Source organism: Vicia villosa, linkage group LG7 (genome assembly GCF_029867415.1).
Source record: "Vicia villosa cultivar HV-30 ecotype Madison, WI linkage group LG7, Vvil1.0, whole genome shotgun sequence".
Lineage (NCBI taxonomy): Eukaryota > Viridiplantae > Streptophyta > Magnoliopsida > Fabales > Fabaceae > Vicia > Vicia villosa.
The window spans coordinates 72,709,244-72,719,014 of record NC_081186.1 but is presented as its reverse complement, the minus strand read 5'-3'; the positions used below and the strand labels follow the sequence as shown (position 1 = coordinate 72,719,014).

Sequence of the window (9,771 nt, the reverse complement as noted above, 5' to 3'; positions counted from 1 at the left end):
CAACATCAAAACCAAACATTTTAATGCAAAAGTCATATCTGTATATAAGTGATGCTTACTTTTAGGATATCATCATAAAACTCAGTTTGGGAAATTAATATCACATAAAGTTACTCCAAAATAATTTCACCTTTTTGCCACTTCTTCTCACCATGTAAAGCATATATATTGAAGTTTCTTAGCATTTGCTCCTCACTTTCTCTCTCTCACTTAGATAATTCTACCATATTTATTCCACTTCTCACATATGTTCTTTGTCTCTTATTTTTAGGATGACTCAAATATCTCAAGTTAACATTATAATTGTCCCTCAAAATAATAAACATTATATTTGAACTAGTAAGAATTATAAGTTTTGGTTCAGCAATGCAAAATAATCTCTTTCACTAAACCAAACTCGAAAAACTTTCATTGATAAGTTTCGGAACTCCAACATCTCTTCTCCAACTTGAATGTGGCAAGGAAGAAATATAGATTCAAGTTAGCATATTGTTGTTATTGTGTCAGATAAAATGTTTAATGTTATTATCGTTAGTGAGATTTAATGTTTAACGATCGCGTGTGTATATATATTAAAAATGAACTTCTTTTTTATAAAAATAACTAATAATTAAAAAATTCTAAAAAAGAATTATAATTAAACTTTTCTATTTATTTTAATTTGGCTTTTCCGGAATCATAAAAAGTATATTTCATAAATATACACTTTGAAGAGCATTAATAATATTCTCTTTAACAAGTTGGTAAAGTAGTATCACAACAACATTCATTTTTATAACATGTTCCATGCAATCCATGGGATGCACAATGGAAGCAACACGCTGTATCGTCATCAGAACATCCGTAAAAATCACCGCAAAACATTTCTTTCTGATTAGTTTCTCCTGTTAATCACAATTTTGAATGAAATAACATTTGAGAAAAATAATAGATGGAACATTTTCTTTAAAATATATATTATCTAATATTGCTAAGAAACTTTATATATTTCAAATACACTATAGATATGCATTTGAAAAAAAGGATTTTCTAGACAAATATTTTGTATTTCAAACATCATTTCGTATTTGTTTCACTACATAAATAAAATTCAAGTTATAAAGTAAGTTTGTTACCTGAACTTGAAGCTACAGTTGAGGCAATACACAGAATTGCAAAGGTAAAATAAAGAATCTTAATATTGGTGGCCATTCTACTTTGAAAGGTTGAAGAATTAGTCTTTCCAATTATCTATTTAAGATAGCTAGAGAAGTTAATGGAATGTTTTTTCTTAATACCAAAGGTTATTTAGTGAATTAAAAAAATTAATAAAGGGTAGAGAGGGTGATACCATCTTCTTTTTTTTTTTCCCAAGTTATGAATTCTTCTTTATTATTATTATTTATTTATTATTTTTTAATGTGTTGTATTAAAAAAATTCAGTGAAATGACCTTTTCGGTCGAAATAAAGTAAGAGCATGTCTATGTTAAGTTCAAAATATTGTTTAGGACAGAAGACACGATTTATGAATAGTGTTGTTATAATTTGACATTTTGTAATTTGGACTATTTAAATGTATGTAATGATATTATTTTCTCTGTCTCATCAATAAATGTGAAAGATGTACTAGTAGAAGAAAAATATAATTTTCAAATTTGGAATTAGTATTTTGATAGATTAGTGACTAACTATATTCTTTTTTCGAGTAGCTTCATAATCCTCTCTTTTATCTAAATCAATAGTAGTTCGAGTAAGGGGCGGAGTCAAGGCCCAACTAGACCGGACAGGCGTCCGGTGTTACACCCCAAATTCTAGATTAATTATTTACTTAATTATTTTAGCGTGAATCTATGAGTCATTGTGAAGTATTGAAAATGTGATGATATGTTGAGTCCTTATTATGGTTTGTGATGTTTGAGATTATGATGACTTATGTGATGTCTTGGTGATTCATGTGATGTCCTGGCGGTTGTGTGATGCTTATGTGTATCGATGAATTTTGGCGTATTTTAGAATAATTAGAATAATAAGAGGAATTATTTTAATTAGTAAAATAAAATAATATCAATGTTAGAGATATTAAGGATAAGAGTGATCATTTGTGAAGAGTAAGTGAGGGCAATATGGGAAGACCATATTAGGGGTCCTAGGGGTAAAAAGAGAAAGTAGGAAAGAGGGATTCATTCTGTACGATCAAAGTTTTGAGAAGAGGCAGAGGGAGAGAGCTAGGGCACGAAGAACATGGAGGAATACGTAGAGAGAACGCGAAGAGAAATAGAATCCAACCGTGAATCAAGGTAAGGAGTGACTATTCTTTATTAAATAGTATTATAGTTTTGATGATGGTAGAATAGATTAAGAGTTGAACCTCTATTTAGGATGTTAGGATTTATGAGATTCTGACACTAACATGCCCAATTTGATGAATATGATGCATTTGGTTTGTTATGATTGATGGATGATAGTTATATTGCATTGTTGTTGTGTTAGAATCATGAAAACTGATGAAAATTGGTCACTATAATGTGTGGGTTCGTATTTGGTGTTGATAGTGAAAGTGGGAATGAAGAAAAGTCATAAAATTGGAGTTTTCTGCTACAGCAGCATCAGGAACTGGTTCCCAGGTGGGAGGAACCGAATTCCCATAGTAAAAACCTGAAACGAGGTGATTTTGTTCAGCAGGAACCGGTTCCCAGATGGGGAGGAACCGGGTTCCACAAATTTTTCTTAAATTTCACTTAACTTTAAAAGCTCCTAACTTTCAAACCGTAAGTCTGTTTTAGACGCCGTTTTGGACATTGTTCCTTAAATTAAATACTCTACCATATGAAATAAGGAAAATAAAAATAACTTGATTTTATTTTGAAAAGTATCATTTTCTCCAAATGAGTTTTATTCTTGTATTGCATAATTAAGATGTGCAATGGTTTGTTGTTTGCATAATTGAATATATGCAATGACGTGTGTTGTTATAATGTGATTGCTTTTGCTTGTTATGCAAATGGATGTTGTTCATGGTAAATATGGGTATCATGTGTTTTGATGAATGATGATGCAGATGGATGTTATTCATGGTAAATGTTGTTATCATGTGTTTTGATGAATGATGTAAATGCCCTATTGCTGTTGGGTTGATTTGTTGTACTTGGTACACGATTATGAGAGGTGCTATTGTTGTTTACACTGTGTGGCGAATTAAATTATGTTGATGATGTTCATATGATTTAAAGTGGTGATTAGCATGTGATAGATGGTGCATGCATTTATGAATCATATGGTGGTTGAATCCCGACGTAGATGGATCAATGATCGCTAATTCTCATTGTGTGGAATTAGTGAGTGGAAGTAGTCGTATCCTTGATGATGGTGGATCGGTGAGATGGGTGAAACCCATGATTGGTACCACATGCATATAGTTGCATTGCATTAGGTGTATGAATCATTATAAGAATGAAAGTGTTCCAATGTTATAATATTGTGTGTTGATTAATGATTGTGATTGGTATGAATTGATAAATCTGAATATGCTAATTAGGGTGGATAATTGCTTATGAATTCTATATTTGACGATTTATAATGCTATTTAATTTATGATGTAGTCTCACCCTTACTCTTATTTTTCAGATTAAAGATAAGTGGCTTAGATGTTTGGTGAGGATGGCTTTTAAGGAGTTATCGTTTTTAGTCTAATAATTAGGTGTTGGTGTCATGCTCTGAATACTTGTAACACTGGGAACGCATGTTTTTATAGTTATCATACTCTTTTATTTCTTTATTATTTGGTTTGGATAATTCTCTTTTGTTGGAATAAAAGGCTTAGATCCTTATGAATGATGTTTCATGGAGTATCCAAATATTTTTTATTTTCTGCTGTGATAAAACATGAGTTTGAATAAATTACATGTTGTTTTCTCAGTAGAGCGTGATTACACCTGGAATGTATAATTGTTTTAAATTGTGACACCCTTGAATTCATGTTTAACTCTGATTTTGTAATATGTTTTTCGGGGTATTTAGAAGGGTGTTACACCCGGACTCAACCCCTATTTTCTTTGTACTCCTCCCAATTTAATAGTCGATTTTTAGAAAAAATCAGGGGAAAATTTAATAAAATAGAGTGTAAAAATTAAAACAGATGAATAATCAATGGTGTAAAGTTTTTGTCCAAGCTGCCTAAAATTTCTGGCTCCGTCATTGGTTCGAGTGTTTATGACCTAATTTCGGAGTTGGTTGGTGGCTCTCCTATTTTTCTTGGAGGTATCTGACTTGTTGTTGTTGGTTCTGATTTATTATTGGAGGTATATAATTTGTTATCCTACTTTTCTTGGAGGTATCTGATTTATTGTAGTTGGTTCTATCTAAATCAAGATTCTGTCAAAAATTCAAGACAATATAAATAAACTTTCATTATATTTCCAAGTGAATAATTGTTAGAGTTCATGGAAGTATGGACCCTTAACCTCAAGAGTTTAAGGCTTAGATAACGTCTCATTGATAAGTGTCAAAATTACGTGTTTTAAATGTACATTTAAGGATATTTACTAACTTATCTAACAAGTAATCTTATGAAAATCCTCTAACTCAGTATAAATAGTTGATAAACTAGAAATTTAGCATCTTTATTAACATTATGACTATGCCGTTATCAAATGCAGGTTAAACAACTGTAGAATGCAAAAGGATCACAAAAGAGAGATGTTGAATAACATAGGGCTTGCTAGGCGAGTTTATTGGGTCATTGGGAGAAGTTGGAAAATACTTCATGTTGTAGAAAGGAAGTGTTCGATGAGCAGTATAGGTCATTGGGTGAAATAAGGTGGTTCATAACACCACTTGGCTAAGTTACTTCATGGTGAAGCAAGCACATTCTCATTAGGCGAAGATACAAGCTTGTTGCATGGAATTCAGGCGGTTTAGAGCCTATTTGGCCAAGTTACTTCATGGTGAAACAGACACATTCTCACTATGAGAAGATTTTGGCTCACTAGGCGAAATTCAAGAGGTTCAAAGCCCATTGGGATGAGCTGAAAAACTTTTAGGTGAAGTAAGGTATGCTCGTTGTGCGAGCTTAAGTAGTCAGTGGAAAAATTTTCCTTGACAGACCACAATAAATAGAGGCCATATAATCCCATCAATTAATTCATTCCAATACATAATACAACATAAAACAAAGAGAACAAATAGAGAGAGAAATCTCAAGGACGGAATTGAAGATCGAAGGTGGAGGCTTCACCCAGTTAGAAGATTGATTGTTGATGTTTTTTCATTTCTTTCTTTATCATTTGTGTAAAGATATTATGAGTAAGACTATATAAATTCTCTTTTGTTAGGAGTAGATGTTGTTATCAAAAACTCATGTATTCCTTATGATCATGACGTTATGTATGTTAAAGTTATTCATTAATATTGTTGATTATCCTTATATATGCAACACTTTATAATATCATGAATTATACATCTATATTTAGTCTATTATTTGGTATTTAATGCTCGTTCCAAGGGTGTGTATGGTACTAACGATAATGGAGTAAATTCAATCATTAGAAAGGCATTTGGAAGAGATCCAACATAAGAATCGTTAGTCACTAGTGGGTGTGATGGAAGATTTTCATGTATTTATTATACAAAGCAACGACAATTGTAGGAGGACGAAATGTTTATCGTTTGCGGACACATGTTTGATCGGCGAGAGGAGCGGGTGCACCGATTTGAGGTACCCTATTGTTCCAAGGAAGGTCCTTATGGGTGGATCTATATTGCTAAGCAATATTTTACAATCAACCATATTTCATAGGAGAAGGTGTTAGCAGAGTCAATCTATTTTGAAGCTAAAGCCCTTAATTGGTTTCAATGGTGGGAAGCTCATACTGAATGTATTTCATATATTCAATTAGGCAAAAAAATTCTAAGCCATTTTCAGGATGCAATGTCAGAAAATCCTTATGAATTGTTGATGAGCTTGGAGAAAACTCATTTAGTGGTTGAGTTTATTAAGGAATTCGAACTCATGTCATCTTTGTTGCACCATGTTGATGAAAAGATGTTGCGAGGAGTATTTATGAGTAGGTTGAAAGATGCGGTAAGGGTGGAAGTGTGTTTGCATGGATCAAGAGAAAAGAATTGTGTGTTGGACTTAGAGGAGGTGTAGCGAGTAAGAAGATTAGGCTTGTAGAGAACGACCTGCTTTAGATGGGAAAGGGTCGAGTATTAGGTCTGGTACTATTATAAACCCACGTTCTGTAAAAATCACTTATTTGATTTTTTTATATAAAAAAATTGAGGTAGATGAATTGTTAAAGCGCTAAAGAAATAATTTATTTATTTTTTGTGAAAAATGAGACTACTAAGTTTGAGTCACTTTTTTTATCTAAAAATTGCGGTAGATAAGTTGTTAGCGAGTAAAAAAAATAACATTTTGCTAAGATTGAGAGCTCACTTTTTTTGTTTATTAATATAATGATAAGAATTTCACCTCTTAAAAATAAATAATTAAAATCTTGCAGATTCAAATTGATGTCGATATTTCAACATAGCGGAAATATATCTAAATAACTTATATAAGTATATAAATGATAAATGTATATGTATATGTCCAGCCTTATTATCAATGTATTTAATTTAATGTGTTTTTTTGCTTGGACAGAATTTACATAATATATTTTCTTAAATGGCTCTTCATTTGTTTATCATTCAATTAACTTCTCTAGCCATCTTAAATAGCATGTCGAAAGGACTTGCTCATCAACCTTTTGAAGTAGTATGGCTACCAACATCAAAAGTCTCTATTTTACCTTTGCAATTATATGCATTGCCATGATTGTAGTTTCAAGTTCAGGTAATTACTTCATAACTTTAAATTACTCTTTTATATTTTAGTGAATGATGTTTGAAATACAAAATATTTTTCACCTTGATTAGAAGGAGGAACTAACAAGAATGATGAAGTATTTTGCACTAACTGGTGGGGCTGTCCTGATGACAAACACAAGTGTTTCTTCTTATGTTCAAACTTTGGATATGAATTACATGGAAAATGTCATGAAAATACTTGTTGTTGCGATGGTGAAGCTAGCTGAATGATAGATAATATTTTTACAATATGTTCTTAATAGTGTCTCTATGAATACACTCTTTAGGACTACGTTAAAGCCAAGTTATAACTTGTCTCGTCCCATATTATAAGTTGCAACTATCATATATATGCCTTCACACTTTCAATGCGACAATAGTAATTATTTTTCTATTATAAATTCAATAGTAATATAGGAAACTATTTTTCTATTATAAATTCAATAGTAATATAGCAAATAATTTTATGTCTTGGATGAGTTCAGTGGCGGATCCAGAAACTTTTGTTGGTGGGGGCAAAAAATAGTGCAAGTATTTTGACTAAAAAAGATATTACAAATTTTAAAATAATTATATAAAACTACAACATTTGTTGTCTCTAGCAACACTTTTTTAAGTAACATTTAAAAATTGTTGCCTAAAATTCATGTAGGCAACGATTTATGATTGTTGCCAAAAATATATTTGCAACCATTGATAATTGTTGCCTAAAATACGTTTGGGGACGTTTTTGGAGCGTTATTATAGTATTTCTTTATTAATGTTTGATAATTGTCCCCTTAAATACTTTGGGGACGATTTTGGAATGTCATTAGACAATTTCTTTAGCAATGTTTAATAATTGTCCCCTTAAATATTTTTGGGGTCATTTTTAGAGTGTTATCTTATTTTTAATTAAAGGCTACATCTCTTCAAGTTACAAAAAAAAAATTTCAACATCAAATTTTTGGTGGCAATCTTCCCTCCAAACTTATAAACTAAAAAAACAAAAAATTTCCTTGAAACATTATTAGAAAAAATTTAAATATAAAAATGCATCTAACAGATAATATACTAATATAAAAAATCATCTTAAACATTATAGAAATAATTTTTTATTCATTAAACTTTTCAGTATCATCACCAAAACCATACGTGTACCCTTTTCATATTGTACGTCAAAAAAAACCTATATCGAAGAATATGCTCCTCAAAAACCTTTCACCTTCATGAAACTCGTTCCGCAAGTCTTCAAGTCGCACCTCAAATCTAATGCTTTCCATAATTCTTCAAATTGAACCAGAATCCCAAATCAAACCAAAATCCCAATTGCATCGTAATTCTTCAAATCGCTCATTAAATCCGTCTTAAATCGAAACCACAATCCCAATCGTTCCTCAAACCCTAAATCACTACCTTAAATCCCAATCTCACAGAGTGCTCAATCCCTAGAAGAGTTTCTTGTTGCCCATCTTCCTCAATCCCAATCTCATTCTGTAACTCTTCTTCTCTTCTTCATCTTCCACGCGTTTCATCATTTTTTATAAATAAATTGTATGTTTTTTGAAAAAAAAGCTTATTTTAATGTGTTTGTTAACCATTTTATGGATTAGGTTTTGGTTCAAGTGTCTATGCTGATATGGTGAATAGAAGCAGAGAGTGAAGCCCCAGTTACAACTGTGAACTTTCAAGAAAAAGTAGTCGATTCGAAAGGTTAGATTTTTTATCATTTTCTGAATGTTTCTTATATTCTGGTTAATTTCATGCGTTTGGGTTCCGGTTTGTCGTCGACAACCAAAGTAAAACCCTTGTAAGCTCTTTGTCTCTCCCAATGACCATGCCGAGTTAGCAAGTATTACCGTTGAGGTCGAGAGTTTCAGAATTTGTTATTGTTCATCAATAAAACCAAATTTGTTATTATTCATCAATAAAACCAAATTTGTTATTGTTCATCAATAAAACCAAATTTCTTTTTTGTTTGAAGCATCGTCATTTATCGTGACCCTGTTTTGTAGTTTTCGCCGTTGAAAACAGCCGACACCAATGGAGTTCCTAGGTTGTCTAAAAAACTAATGTAGAATGGAGAACTTGGATCAACAACAAGGATTTGTTTGTCTTTGTCATAAGTATTACGTTTCTTTTTCTTCAGAATTTCTTCCTCTAGGTTGAAACTATCCCGCTCAGATATTATTATTATTATTATTATTATTATTATTGGGTAATTGTCATCATTAAGACCTTAAACATCATATTTTACATAACCTAAACTGTCAGAACTAAAGAAGGAGTTTCATTACCATAAATAATCTACAGTACCAATAAACTTTGCGTGATAGGAAGTTGCCAAGGGCTCCCCATTGAATCCCCTGGTACTAGCTGAACCCTGAAAAAGGTTTCACTACAAGAAATATGATATTTACACTACAACACGGAAGGGCTTTCACAGCGCTTTTTTTGGCCTTTAACAGCGCTTTAAAGCGCTGCCAAAGCCAGCGCTGGCGTAGGCTACGAAAGCGCTTTTAAAAGCGCTCTGGTAGACCCCCCCTTTAAGAGCGCTTTCCTGGAAAAAGCGCTCTGGTAGGACCCCCTATAAGAGCGCTTTCCTGGAAAAAGCGCTCTGGTAGACCCCCCTTTAAGAGCGCTTCTTAGTAAAAGCGCTGGCAAAGACCAGTAAAAAAGCAAAAAAAATTAAAAAATTACGCAGCATACAAAAGCGCTTTTGGAAAAGCGCTCTGGTAGGCCCCCCTATGAGAGCGCTTTTTCCAGACAAAGCGCTCTCATAGGGGGGCCTACCAGAGCGCTTTTCCCAAAGCGCTTTTGTATGCTGCGTAATTTTTTAGTTTTTTTTGCTTTTTTACTGGTCTTTGCCAGCGCTTTTACTAAGAAGCGCTCTAGTATGTGGACCTTTAAGAGCGCTTTTTAGAAGCGCTGTAGTTGCTAAATGAGGTATTCTTATGTGCAGC

The 9,771-nt window shown here is 32.4% G+C and overlaps 2 long non-coding RNA genes across 3 annotated transcripts; one reads left to right on the top strand and one right to left on the bottom strand.

The window, feature by feature from the left end:
- Positions 1–570: 570 nt before the first annotated feature.
- On the bottom strand, positions 571–1,248 carry LOC131617430 (uncharacterized). Its single transcript, XR_009288583.1, has 2 exons — positions 1,116–1,248; positions 571–884 (listed from the first exon to the last, which is right to left on the bottom strand). It is a non-coding gene; the product is annotated as an uncharacterized LOC131617430 (long non-coding RNA).
- Positions 1,249–6,602: 5,354 nt separating this feature from the next.
- On the top strand, positions 6,603–9,473 carry LOC131620795 (uncharacterized). Of its 2 annotated transcripts, XR_009289299.1 has the most exons (4): positions 6,603–6,815; positions 6,899–8,304; positions 8,422–8,521; positions 8,824–9,473. It is a non-coding gene; the product is annotated as an uncharacterized LOC131620795 (long non-coding RNA). The 2 variants fall into 2 exon arrangements; XR_009289298.1 differs by having other exon boundaries at positions 8,422–9,473.
- The last annotated feature ends 298 nt before the right edge of the window (positions 9,474–9,771 follow it).